General features: G+C 44.7%; 1 long non-coding RNA gene across 3 annotated transcripts in view; it reads left to right on the top strand.

Moving 5' to 3' along the window:
- The first annotated feature begins 965 nt into the window (after nucleotides 1-965).
- Nucleotides 966-13,565, top strand: part of LOC143834557 (uncharacterized) — a 63,405-nt gene continuing 50,805 nt past the window's right edge. For 2 of the 3 annotated variants that reach the window (XR_013229822.1, XR_013229824.1), the window contains exon 1: nucleotides 966-1,201. This is a non-coding gene — a long non-coding RNA (uncharacterized LOC143834557). Of the gene's footprint in view, nucleotides 1,202-9,243; nucleotides 9,495-13,565 lie in introns of those variants that run through there. The other variant, XR_013229823.1, reaches the window with a different exon arrangement.

The raw sequence follows: 13,565 nt of genomic DNA on the forward strand, positions 1-13,565 counted from the left end.
AGCATTAAAAGGTTCATGTTACAGTGGAGAAGGTCAACTTTTTTAGCCTGTGGCATGGATTCTCCTCACTCCTGATGTTGCTGCTCCCCCCCCCCCCAATAAGGGAGGCGGATGTAAAAACCTATGGGCTTCAGGTTGCTGTTGCCACAAGTGGGGCAGACTCTTCCTGCACTTCTCTCTCCATACATGCAACCCCCTTCTTTAACAGAAAATTAAAAGAAATGATTGAGGAGAAACACCATCTGTCACCACAGGTCTCTTCCTTCTGCTCACAAAGCAAGAAGGGTGTGGCAGAATCGGGTGCCTGCTTGACAGATGCCAAAACTTTGGGCCCTGTTCCAGCCCTCCACCCTTTCCTTGGGTGTGGCCTATCTCTTCCTGTCCATCGCTGCCACCACTCACTGACTGTGCTACCCCTTCCCAAGGGACAGTGAGATCCCTCGGCTGGGTTCCTGGTGTTTATGAGTCAATACCATCAATCTTTGGGTCCCGCCTGGAGAGTTGGCAACCATCTAGTTTTGCCTGGTTTTCCTCCCCTGGGCCCTCCCAACACATGAGTAGTACCCAAGGGGGGGGGGAGACTAGGTGCTCCAGAGCACTAGCCACTTGGTTTATTGAACTATTAACACTCAGATAGAAAAAATTTCACTCCCTCCAGCACATCACATGACTTCAAGCCACAGCACTTAAATACGCTGCAGGCATGAACTTAAAAGAATGCCTGAATGCACTCCTCTTTCCTTACACTGCCTGCAGAAGATGGGAAAAGGCTACTGTGGCCACTTGCCTGCCAGTCTTACTGCCCACCTCCTTGGTGGCTGCTTCTCCTGTGGCCTGGCCAGGCTCCTGCCCCTCGGTCTAGGGCAAGCAGGGTCTTCTCTCTGGAGAGGAGATCTGCCCCCCCCCCCAGGAGGTCTGGAGCCTAAATGCTCACACACTCCTCCCCCTGTTGGAGCCTGACTCCTCCCTTCTCATTGGGTCATGTGACCCACTCCCTTCCCTGAGTCTCCTGGGAAGTGTAGGCAATTACAGCCTTTACACCCCCTAGCAGCCATTGTAACCTGCAGGCCCAGGGCAGCCATTTCAGAGCTCCAACCACCTCCAGCACCCATTTTGCCACAAAGGGTACGAGGCAGAGTTGGAGAGCAAGGCTGGGCACTCCTCATGTGAACAACTGGCCACAACGTTTGGGCTTCGAAAGGTGAGAGCTTAGCACACTGCCTCTTTAACTGGGGACTTCCTAGTCTTAAAATGCTCTTACTTACTTAAGAAGACGCTATCAATTTCAACCCATCTCTCTCTCTCTCTCTCTCTCTCTCTCTCTCTCTCTCTCTCTCTCTCAAAGAAGCATGAAATTTTGTAGTATAAACTGAGGTTCTATTGCCTGATAATGGAGCCAGTACTTGATTATGGAGAGAGCCTATCCTGGACTGGGTTGAATTCTCCCTAAAGAATCAGATTTGAGGTACTGTAGCCACACCATGCCTATAGACAGAATTTCTTAAGAATGGGAAAGCCCCCAGTACAAATTTAATTTCCCCAGAGCTTTTCAAACTGAAATTGACAGGTGTTATGCCAGCCACTGAGAGATATACTATAATAGCACCATTTTATAAAAGGGAGACAAAGAGGACTTGTCCAACTACAGGCCAGCCAGCCAGGAAACTTTATGCTCTGTCCCTGTATTTCCAACTTGTAGGCAGGTTAGAAACTAATAAAATCCTGGGAAAGGTACAGGCCAGTTTTAGGGGAGGGACTGGTGTAGATTATCATCTTTGGACATTGTAGTGGCCTCTTATCCAGAGTATAGATTGTGCATCAAAACCCTCTAACGTTGTATTTATTTGGCTACTTTAATATTATTTAGTTTTATTTATATAAGATTTAAATATTTTGTTTTAAAAATACTGTTAGTTTTAAAAATACTGTTATTTTTCATGGAAAGGCAGCAAGTGGTTGAGTTTAGGGGCTCGTACTGTATTCTTGCATTGGACCAATGGATATATGTTGATGAGTTTCTGTCATTTTTTTAGCTGAGATATAGACATGACTTGCAGTATTGGCAATGGCAACATTTGTTGCTATCTAAATATGACCCTGTGGCATTCCAGTTCTGAGACCGCTTTCGCCTGGAAGCCCTAACTGAATCAAGACAGAAAATGAAACCTCTGGTATTTGTCTATCAATATTGGATGTTGATTAAGAAATATGCAGAGTCTCAGGAATAAAAAGAATAAGGTTGCCTGTTTCACCGGAGCGATGGGATATTTTTATACTGGCTCTCTCCATGGATCTTAAGCTTTGATTCATTCAGCAGAAAATTATGTTTAGGATATCCTGGACAGCACAGCTACCCTTTATCAAAGGAGTGAGTGAAGTGTTTAACTGCTGCCATTGTAACTCACAGGACACGTCCCTTAAACATATACTTTGGATGTATTCAGTCATTTGGTTTTTCTGGGAAGAAGTTATTACTCAATCAATTTTGTATTAGAAAGTTCATTGATTTGTGGAGATGCTGATGTACTTTTAAATTCTTGGAGGCTAAGAAATGGCCAACAAAATGGACCCTCTCTGCCCTTACTACTGATGTTAGATTGGCACACTGAAAAGGTGAGAAACATAAAAACATGCCTCTGATTAATCCGTGGACTGAGGACCTTGATACTCTGTTTTTATTTATTTATTTCATTTATTTATATGCTGGCCTCCCCGAAGGCTCAGGACAGTTTACCTGAAATAATTCAATTAACTCAGTTTATGGTGATGTGGTAACAACAGTAAGAGTAACAACAAGATCATGATAGTAATAAACATTGTAGAACAGTATTAATATATTAACTTGTAGCTGATAGACAACAATGGCATATAGACATTTTCGATATTTCTGCATTTAGGTAGAAAAAAATCAAATGCATCAATATAGGTTGTGGGAGACTTGTCTTGGCAGTAGTATGTGTGAAAATGATCTAGGGGTTTGAGTAGTTCAGTAGTTCAGTACACTGAACATGAGTCAGCAGTATGAGTTGGTGGCTGAAAAGGCAAATGGGATTTTGGGTTGTATCAAAAGAAGTATAGTGTCAAGATTGCATGAGGTGATGGTACCGCCATACTCTGCTCTGGTTAGACCTCACTTAGAGTATTGTGTTCAGTTTTGGATACCACAATTAAAGAAGGATTTAGATAAACTGGAGCACATCCAGAGGAGGACAATGAAAATGGTGAGGGGTTTGGAGACCAAGATGTATGAGTAAAGGTTGAGAGAACGGTCTGTTTAACCTGGAGAGAAGTCATCTGACAGAAATGCTGTGAACTTAGGCAGATTGAAAGTGGGTGGGCAGAAGGGATTATGTCGGTGCTTGACTCTTGTGGCCCTTTCTTGCATGTCCAGAGAAATGGCGGTCACCACTTTAGGATCAGAAGGCAAATTCATTCTAGACCAGACTGATCAGGGATTCTGGGTTTTTTTGGGGGGGGCATCATATGGGCATAGAATTGGGGTCACTGTGGTTGGATAGGTAGTTGTGAATTTCCTGCATTCTGCATGGGGTTGGACTAGATGATCCTGGAGGTATCTTCCAACTTTATGTTTCTATGATTCTATGAACTGTTTATAGAAACTTCAGTTTATATTTTTGCCTACTTAAATATTTTATTTTTAATTCTAAAAAAAGTCTTTAGTTGCTAGATTTTAAGTTTTTTGCTCTTGTTCTTTTTCTCTGTTTTTTTTTTCTTTTTCAAATAAATTAGTCTCTGTACTGTATTGGTATAATTACTCATAGGATTGTATAGAAGCATGTTGTGTCCCTAAACCCTGTGGCATAGGGGTTAGCGTGTTGGATCAGGATCTGGGAAATCCAGGTTCAAATCCCCACTCTGCCATTCTGGAACTTCACTGGGTAACCTTGCACCAATTTTTCTGTCAGTCTAACTTACCTCCGAGGATCATTGTGAAGATAAAATGGAGGAGATGAGAACAATGTAAGCTGTTTGGGGAGAAAGACTGAGTATAAGTAAATAAATAAAATTTGTATATAAATCATTGCTCTGTTTATGGTGGGTATGAGAGGTCCTTTTTTACAAACCTCAGCCAGACTTTCCTCAGGGCATTTCCACACATCGGTAAAAGTAGCATTCCACCAGCTGAATGGCCTAGTGCTAAATATTATCACGCATTTCGGCCATTCCTCACTTTTTTGCTATCTCACTCTACTCTGCCACCTTCTTGCGCTTCTTACCCTCCCACAACTGCTGCTGGAAACAGCAGAAGAGAGCAAAACGCTTTATATGTGACTCTCTTCCGCTTGTCAATCAAGCCAGGCAGCCTATCCCCTTTCTCCATGTTTTTAAGGTCCCGCGATGCCTGCTATTTAAAAAAAAAAATAATACTCCATTTAAATACTCCACCTATGCATAATGCTTTTTGAACTATGGAATCATGAGTCTTTAGATACTTTTAAATATTAATCTCATTCCTGATTTTTTTTGGGGGGGGGACTTTAGAGAGGCATGCTTTGTGTTACAACTTTGGGAAAAATACTTTATTTCTGGCATCGCCTGCACACTTGTACACCTATTTGTTGCTCCAGGCTGTTCTCCATTTTTAAAAAGCATTCCCTGTTCCTGTAAGAAGGGAGAGGGAAGCAGGTGCAAGGGCAGGACATTAGAGACGGAGGTAGCACTTCTTGGGCTCCATACATTTCTTTGGCTGGTGGCCTGCTGGTTGTCTGCTGGAGGATAGCGCTTTTTAGGTTGGTGAATCCACTTTTTGGGATTCACTAACTTGGGCTTTAAATTGGCGGATATAGCGAGCAGTTTGCTGGCTGGATGCAGGAGGTTGGCCGTGTCATGCGGAGTGGCCAGAACATAGCATCTTCAGAGGGTAAGTATAACGCTAAAATTATGGCGTGCAGAAAGGCCCTCAGTTTTAAGTTCTCTCACTGGCCTCATAAACCACTCACACAAGATTGGTTCCGTACAATCCATACTGTAAACCTTATCAAGAAGTAGAAAAAGAGCTGATTTTTGTACCCTGCTTTTTACTACCCAAAGGAGTTTCAAAGCGGCTTACAATTACCTACCTTTCCTCTCCCAACAACAGACACTCTGTGAGGTAGGTAGGACTGAGGCAGCTCTGAGAGATTTGTGACTGGCTCAAAGGCACCCAGCTGCCTGCATATGAAGGAATAGGGAATCAAACCTGGTACTCTAGATTAGTAACCAACTCACCAAGCTGGCTCTCTCAAGACCAACAGTTTTCTATCCTGCGTAATTGCCTTGAAATAAAAGAAATACTTTCTTCTCAAGAGTATGATTTTGGGGTTCCAGTTGTCACTCCCTCTTCCCATTTAAAACTTCAGCAATAATTCTCTTGCCTTTTGTTCTGATGATGCTCGAGGTCTACAAAGTGAGATACACCCTTCCCAAATACAGGGCTCACTGAACAGAGAGATTCTCAAAAGGAAGGATTCTCAGCTGAAATATAGGAGGGCTGGTCCAAGATGGTAATGATGCATGGGGGAATATTCCTTGCACTGATCAAATCAAGTATGCACTTCAGATTTTTGCATTAATTTCAGTTAACGGTTTCAGGGAAGACATCTTTTTTGTTACTGGCTCGGGATTCAATACTTGGTGTATGTTGTGTTGGGACCAATAATTTTTCCATTCCTTTCCACTTCCTCTCACTCCACAGTGACCAGGAATGGGGAGGGAGAAAGAGAGAGAGAGGTAGTATTCTTGACGAACAGCTGTTTGTTGACATGACACTTGATCCCTTTACATTTTAAAGGACTATTATTTTCTTTGTGATGATTTGGCCTCCAAATTCTCAGTCTATATCCCATTGAAAATAATGGAAAAGAAGTCTATTACCGCCCCACCTCCAGAGTTTGGAGTCCAAGTCTTCCCACAGGAAATTTAATGGGCATCTGTGCCACCTAACAAGCTGTTTGCCAAGAGCCCTTCCTTTGTCTTCTCACTCCTTCACTTCTTCACACCCAAAAATCTCTCTTGAAATACCAAGAGACAAATAATGGTTACCGTATATACTCGTGTATAAGCTGGGTTTTTCAGCACAGTATTCACATTGAAAAAGTCCTCCTTGGCTTATAAGCGGGTATATACAGTAATTGAACTAACAGCCTGCTCCCAGTCAGCCAATCGTTACATTGCTTCTGCAAACCTCCTGCAAGCTGAAGTTTGCTTGCTCTGGGTGGTTGTAGGACAGCAATGGTTTGACTGAGGGACTCTGATCTTTTTTTCCTTTTGCCTTCACTTCTTCCAAACTATTATTTTGGTTTCTGTGGGTGGGGTGAGGTGGGTTTTGGGGGGTGCTTTAGATTTACTGTTTCTCTGAATGTTTATTTCTTCTTTTTTCTGGGGGGGCAGCATTGTTTGCCTTTTCTTCTTGGGGTTCTGTTTCTTTTAAAAGTTGATTTTTACAGTTCTTTCTTTCAGTGTTGAGTTTTACAGTTCTTTATTTCAATGTTTTGTTCTGGGGGGGGGGCACTGTAGCTGTAGTTAGAGTAGTCCCATTCTCCCAGTTTGGTAGCTGTTGTACTTGTTGTGGGAGGTTGCCAACTTCGGGTACTGTTGTTCTGCTCTGGTTTCCTGGCCCTCTTTTGCACTGACAGAGCTAGTTTACTGTTTTTCTTTGAAATAAATATTCAAAAACATTTAACCTACTGGTGACTCATTTAATATAAATTTACCAATAACTGCTGCATTCCCCACCCTCGTCTTATATGCGACTCAATAAGTTTGCCCAGATTTTGTAGTAAAATTAGGTGCTTCGGCTTATATCCAGGTCGGTTTATATGCGAATATACAGTACTACCATCCTTCTGGGAGCATCTTAGGGCCATTCAGCTATCAGCAAACTGACCTGAAACCCTTCATTTGGGCTTTTATTTTGACTCAGGTTTATCCAAATGCACACCCCGAGATCAGCGTGAACTTGGCCAGTGAAATCTCCACACTGTTCTTTCTCCACACTGTTACACAATAGCATTCACAGGTATTCTAATTGTCCTAGGCCAGAAATTATGTCTCTGAATCAGCAGGAACTAGACAAATACTAGTTGACCAGTTGGCTGAAGTGTCGATGATGATTGTAGGCAAGTATAATAAGCATCAACCCTAACTGCCCATCTCCCACCAGCTGCCAGGGAGGACTTTGCAAACCAAGCCCAGCCAGATATATTTCTGATTTTGGAGCCCCGTGAGGAACAGAATGGCGGTGGCAGGGGGTTGCGTGGCACTGAACATATTCCCCTGAGAACTGATTCTGTTGGAGAGGCTTGCCGACTGGTAGAAACCCAGAGAGGATCATCGCCCTTCTCCTTTTCATGTCAGCAAACAACAGACAGGCAAACAAAAAGAGTTTCTCTTGAGGCATTTTATTAGGAGCCCTATTTAAATGTTTTTAGATCACCTAATGGGTGATCCCTGCCCAGTGCTCAGAGGAATGTGAAAAACCTCCAGGAGTGTTGGCCAATCTGCCCTGGAGGAAAATTCCTTCCTGACTCCAGAAAATGGTAGTCGGTGCTACGGTTACCCAAATTACATGGACACGTGTCCTAGAACACGTGTCTTAGAGCTCGTGGGGAAAACAGCCCAATTATAGTGAGAGGAAGGTAACTAGCATTTGGATCTTGCCCATGTATACGAGAGTTATTGAACCCACAGGAACTCAAGGCAAATGTAAATGGTAAAATAGTAATATAAGCTTTATTGAAAATAAAATAAAAAGCATAAATATAGCTAACACACTAACAAGCAGTCAGATAGAGGAGAATAGGGTGGGGAAAAGAGGGTCCCTTATAGTTACCATTTCCTGTAGAGATGATAGGCAAGAGAAAGCAGGCAGCACGGAGACTGCAGGGTGTGCAGATGAATCCCATATCCAAAATGCACACAGGGGCTTGCTGAACCCCTTGTTTATATGGGTTTGTGGGAGCTGGCCTACGTGATGCAAGCCAGGTGGGAGGCTAGTTGGAAATTTCCACTGAGCCTGCTGTCCGCAACTGCTGGCCCAAGCAGGAGATGGCTGTTGATAGCCTTAGACAAAGGTGTTAATGGGTCTGAGCAAGGGAGCCATCATATCTCAGTGGGTCTAGCTGTAGGGTTTGGGGAAGAGATTTCCCCTGGCAGAAGGGCCAAGAATGAGTGATGTGCAAAGACAAAGAAATTGGCCAAGAGCCCCTGGCCAAACCAGTTGTGGCCAGACCACGCTACCAGCAAAACGGGGGGGGGGGGGTAATCAGAGTCCAGAGGCACCTGAAATTCCAACCCGTAGTAAAGGACAAGCCGAGGCATGTCTTGGTTTCCAAGCTGGATTCTGTCCCAGCAGTGTGTCTGGTCAGGGTGTTTCAGCATGTTCCTCTGTCTGGCTTCCTCCCAAGCCTAGACAGTCACGGTGTACTACGGGTTATGGAGTACAGTGTGCCAGCATGTAAGGCAGGAGTGTTGCCATACCTTAACAATCCCCCCCTCTGAATTAGACTACTCATGGAAGAGTTCTTCCTTAGTGTGCCTGATTCAGACCCAATGTCTACTGTGTGCATGGCGGCAAAGAATGAAAACGGAAATGCAGAAAGAACAGTGGGGCCATTTTCTGCCACTAGAAAAACTAAAGTCTACAAAACTGTAGCCAATTAAAAGCAAAAAGAGTTTGGAGGGGCAAGGGTTAGCAGTGGGTTGCTGTTTCTCTTTTCCTATGTCCCTCAGAATAACATTTTATTGAGAGCAACAGGACCTTCAAGTTTCAGAGTTGCAATAACTTTCAAAGACTGACTAGTTTTGAGATTCTCCACCATAAATAAAGCAATGAACCAATGCAAATTAATGTTGAGCAAGGCAATCTAGCAAACAATAGACAAAAAGCAAATGCAGTGAATATCAAGCCATTACCATGAAGCAGGCAGAAAGCAGACAGTAACTAAAATGCAGGCAATGAACTAATCAATAGCTTCTAATAAGCAATGCAATAAGAACAAAGTAAAGCTAAGCAATTTAGCAAAACTTATATACCAAAACTAGCAAGCTATATTTGAACTATCGAGGCTAACTAAAACTTTGGGGGAAACTGATACAGCACAATGCAATAGACAGTGAGTTGAAATACATGGCACAATACAATTTGAAATACAGACAATATATTTTGAAAAATTTCCTCCCCCCCCTGTCCCATTTTTAAGGTGGGAGTGAAGCTGGAGATTCCTTGAATAGTTGGACACGAGGATGGTGAAGATGGGCATCTCATCCAGCACTTGAAGATGCTGTTATATATATGCATATATATATATTTTGTTGCTGTTCTAAGACATTGCTTGATGATGTTTGCAAACACACCGAAGGGTAAAGGAGGTTCCTCCATGAGGGTGAAAAAGAAGCTTGGTCGAAGGATCCTTTTGATGAAAGAGAGAGCCATTGGCAAGTGGTTGTGGCAACAAGCAAATAGCTGGAGTTGTGTGCAGGTCCGGGTTCAGCATGTAAGTTGATCTTTCTTCCGCCCCTTGTGACTAAAATGGCAGGGGAAGAGGCAGTGAATGCACAAATCCCGGGTGTCAGAGGTGCCTGAAGTCCGAGACAACACAAAGCAGGCAGGTTGGGCAGCAGGCAGGTTGGGCAGCGAGGCTTCATAGAGCAGGAGCAGGAGCAAACAGCAAGCATCAGACGTTCTCCAGCAGGTAGGCTGAGGCAAAAAGCGTAGAGCAGCAGGTCATGATCACAGGGGAAGAGGCAGTGAAGGCACAAATCCCGGGTGTCAGAGGGTACCAGGAGTCCGAGACAACACAAAGACAAAGCAGCAGGCAGGTTGGGCAGCGAGGCTTCATAGAGCAGGAGCAGGAGCAGGAGCAAACAGCAAGGATCAGACATTCACCAGCAGGTAGGCCGGGGCAGAAAGCGTAGAGCAGCAGGTCATGATCACAGGGGAAGAGGCAGTGAAGACACAAATCCCGGGTGTCAGAGGGTGCCTGGAGTCCGAGACAACACAAAGACGAAGCAGCAGGCAGGTTGGGCAGCGAGGCTTCATAGAGCAGGAGCAGGGGCAAACAGCAAGCATCAGACGTTCTCCAGCAGGTAGGCCGGGGCAGAAAGCGTAGAGCAGCAGGTCACGATCACAGGAGCACATCCACAGGAAATGCAGGCAGAGTTGCTGTCATCTTGACCAGGTCAGGTCTGGAGGTTGGCAAGCAGGATACTGGTGCACAGCATGCAGGCAGGATCATCAGAGGGACCAGGAACTGGTTGTGTGATGCACAAGCCTGGAGCCTCCTTAGGGCAGGCTTGGCAGACGTGGGTTGCAAGAGTCTTTGAGTGGCCCAGAGCATCAACAGCACAGCGGAGCGGAAGAGCTCAAGGGGGAGACACCCAATTGAGAAAGAAGGCAGAGAAGTTTAATGGAGAAGTGTGCAGCTTCAAAGAGTGATGCTGCAAAGCCTGTTGAGGCTGGCCTCAAGTGAGCACACAGCCTGATGGATATGCAGCTTAGAAAAGATACTCCAAAATTTAGAGCTTCGAAGACAATGAACTCAGATGAAAGATTGGGGCAGAGGGGTGTCCCCCATATGTGACTATCAAGATCTACTGTGATGGGTGCCCACCATGACCTTACACAGACTGAAAAGTAGGATTTCTTGCAAGTCAGAAAACACTGGATCTATATAGCAGGTAAGAGGATCTAGATGCCATCTCCAGGGTGGGGGGTGGGGATTACAAGGCAAGGGAAGGGAAGGAGGATGCCAAACCCCTCGTGAGAAACAGCAGAGATAGAATCGAAGAGCTGTGGGGCAACTACCAGTCCCTGCCTAGTCGTTGTTAGGGCCAAATTGATGGCATGAGCTTGAGAGCAAGCCAGTGCCAGGGAAATGTTCTTTGGCAAAGAGCAAAAGTGAGAAAATCGTTCTCCGAGATGTTCCAAGGTGAACATTACAGAACTGATAGCAAGATCCATTTGAGGAAGAGTAGACAAAGGTTGCTGAATAGGTTTCCCTAGCTAAGAGGGGTGGTGTGTAAAATGCCAATAGACAAATTGTAGGTCCCGTTCTGATGTGGGACCTCAAAGACAAGCATGAGGGAGGGAGCTGTTTCTGGTTGCACAGAAATAGTTTGCATTCCCTGAGTCCTTATCCACACAGCGAGCAAAGTGACAAGACAGCACACGCACTGTTGGAAACAGGACAGATACTCATTTGGAAGGAGACCTGGGTGTAAACTGCATGGGGCTTTTATTCCAACCCCAGATCGATTCAGTCCCTGCCCTCTACACAGAATGCAATTTCCGTTTGGATTTGGGGCGATTTAAAATTTCCTTCTGCAGCAAGAAGGATTGATACGGAGTGACCCTACCTTTATTGTGCAATATCTTAGAGTGCTTTTAAGCCTCAATATATAAAGGCTGTTTTGAATCTGGGCTCTCCTCCATGGTAGAGGACCCGTGATTGGCCACAGGTGTTCATGTGACAAACTCGCCTTAAAGGAAAAGCCCCTAATTTTTTCTCCCTTCTCTGCCTTTTTCGATCCTCTCCCACCCCCACCCCCTCCAAGAAAAGAAAAAGAGGCTCCCTGCTTGGCTCCTCCCTCCCCCTTCAAGAAAAGAAAGAAAGAGGCTTGGCTCCCCCCCTCTTCTGAACTACCCTAACCACGTGCAGAAGACTTTCCTGTTTCAATGGGGAGGGGGGGGGGGAAGAGAAAGATCCCAGTTCAAAGCGATCTGAATTCAACAGGATTGACAATGGAATAAACAAAGTAAGTGCAGACTCTGCCTTGGAGGCTGAGAGCTTCCACAGGGCTCAAACATTTTACAGAACAAATTCCAAGAAAGGGGGACTCCAAGAGTGGCAGTCCCAATAGGGAACAACTATTTCCTGTTGAGGGGGAGTGGCTGGAGCAAAAGCTCCAAGAGAGAAACAAGGAGAGATAGAAGGAAAGTCATACTTAGCTTGGCCAAGTCGACCTGTGAAGGAGTGGGGGCTGTGGCTGGGGCTATTTACAAAGACTCAAATGTCTCAGGAAAGGACCCCCCCCCCCTTCCAAGAGAAGGGAAAGCCTTTGCTGGGCTAAATGCGCTCCTGTTCTTAGGCAGAGCGAGTTCGTATCCTTAAGGGGGAAAGACTGTTCCTCTGTGCATGGGCAGAGAGTCTCCTCTGGCTGGCTGATAAGTCAGACTGAGAGGCCTGAATCAATACAGAATTGCAAACTCTATTCTCCTTCAAACAAACAAACAAACAAACAAACAAAAAAGACAAAAGAAAATAAGACTGAAAATGTAACAAAGGAAAAACTGTGGACACATTTCCCAAAGAGGATCTGTGCCTTGTTTTTCTTCTTTCTTCAAGACACCAAAAAAGGGGTAGCAAAGAAAAACAAACAAAAAGCAAAAGTGTTTGTCACAAAACAAAAAGAAATCCTTCACCCCTCTATTCAGAATGCCAATACGATATCAGGGAATGCATTCATGCCTCTCCACCCATGCATTTTCCTAATTGTGAATCTTACACAGATAGACAGCTCTGACTGAGGAAGCTCCATCTTGATTCATAGCAGTTATTCAATGGGTACACTTCAAAACTGCTAACCAGAAGGTTTAAGACAGAACCCCCCCCCCCCTCACTTCCTTGAGGGCAGTAAACAAAAGCAAAAGTTCTTCCTGGGCTGGAAACAAAGGATCATTCCTGTACTGTGGAAATACATAACTTTTAGTTATGTAAATCAGTGGGTGATCGGAGAGAGCAAGACGTGACTCTTAGGAATTAGTAAGAGAGAGTCTGATTCCAAATTGCTAAACAGCACTCCTGTTCCTGCAGCTGGAAGCTCTATCAATTGCAGCCAAATTTGAAAATTTCAAATGAAAAAAATAGATGTACCCATGTTGGGAGATCATTCTATTGTGCAGGTTAGCTCCCTGGTACTGGAGCTTTTTTGGAAAACTGAGATGCAAAGCAGAATGGATTATTTTCACCCCATTTGAGGTCTGCTAAGACTTTGCTTGTGCAATGCACTGGGAAGCAAGGAGTGAAATGAGAAAGAATATAGTTCTTGCTAAAGAAATGCTGTGAGCCTGGATTCTGGAACTCTGTTTATGCTCAGAGACTAGGCTTTCTTCTTGACTCTGAGGTGGGAATGCTGCGATACCAAATATTTTCTCTTTGGGGAAGAGAGGTGAAGTTGGGGGTTGCACAAATAGATGACTGGCTAATCTATTTTCGGTGTTGCTCTGAGAATCCAGTGCATTTTGCAAGTGTGTCTTTAAAGGTATCCCCTGTGCAAGCACCGAGTCATGTCAGACCCTTGGGGTGACGCCCTCCAGTGTTTTCATGGCACAGTACAGGGTGGACTTGCCAGTGCCTTCCCCAGTCATTACCGTTTTACCCCCCAGCAAGCTGGGTACTCATTTTACCAACTTCAGAAGGATGGAAGGCTGAGTCAACCTTGAGCCGACTGCTGGGATCGAACTCCCAACCTCATGGACAGACAGCTTCAGACAGCATTTCTGCCGCTTACCACTCTGCGCCACAAGAGGCTCTAAGTGTGTGGTTTTACACTGGCATTTTCTCTTC

The sequence above is a fragment of the Paroedura picta genome, chromosome 3 (assembly GCF_049243985.1).
Source record: "Paroedura picta isolate Pp20150507F chromosome 3, Ppicta_v3.0, whole genome shotgun sequence".
Lineage (NCBI taxonomy): Eukaryota > Metazoa > Chordata > Lepidosauria > Squamata > Gekkonidae > Paroedura > Paroedura picta.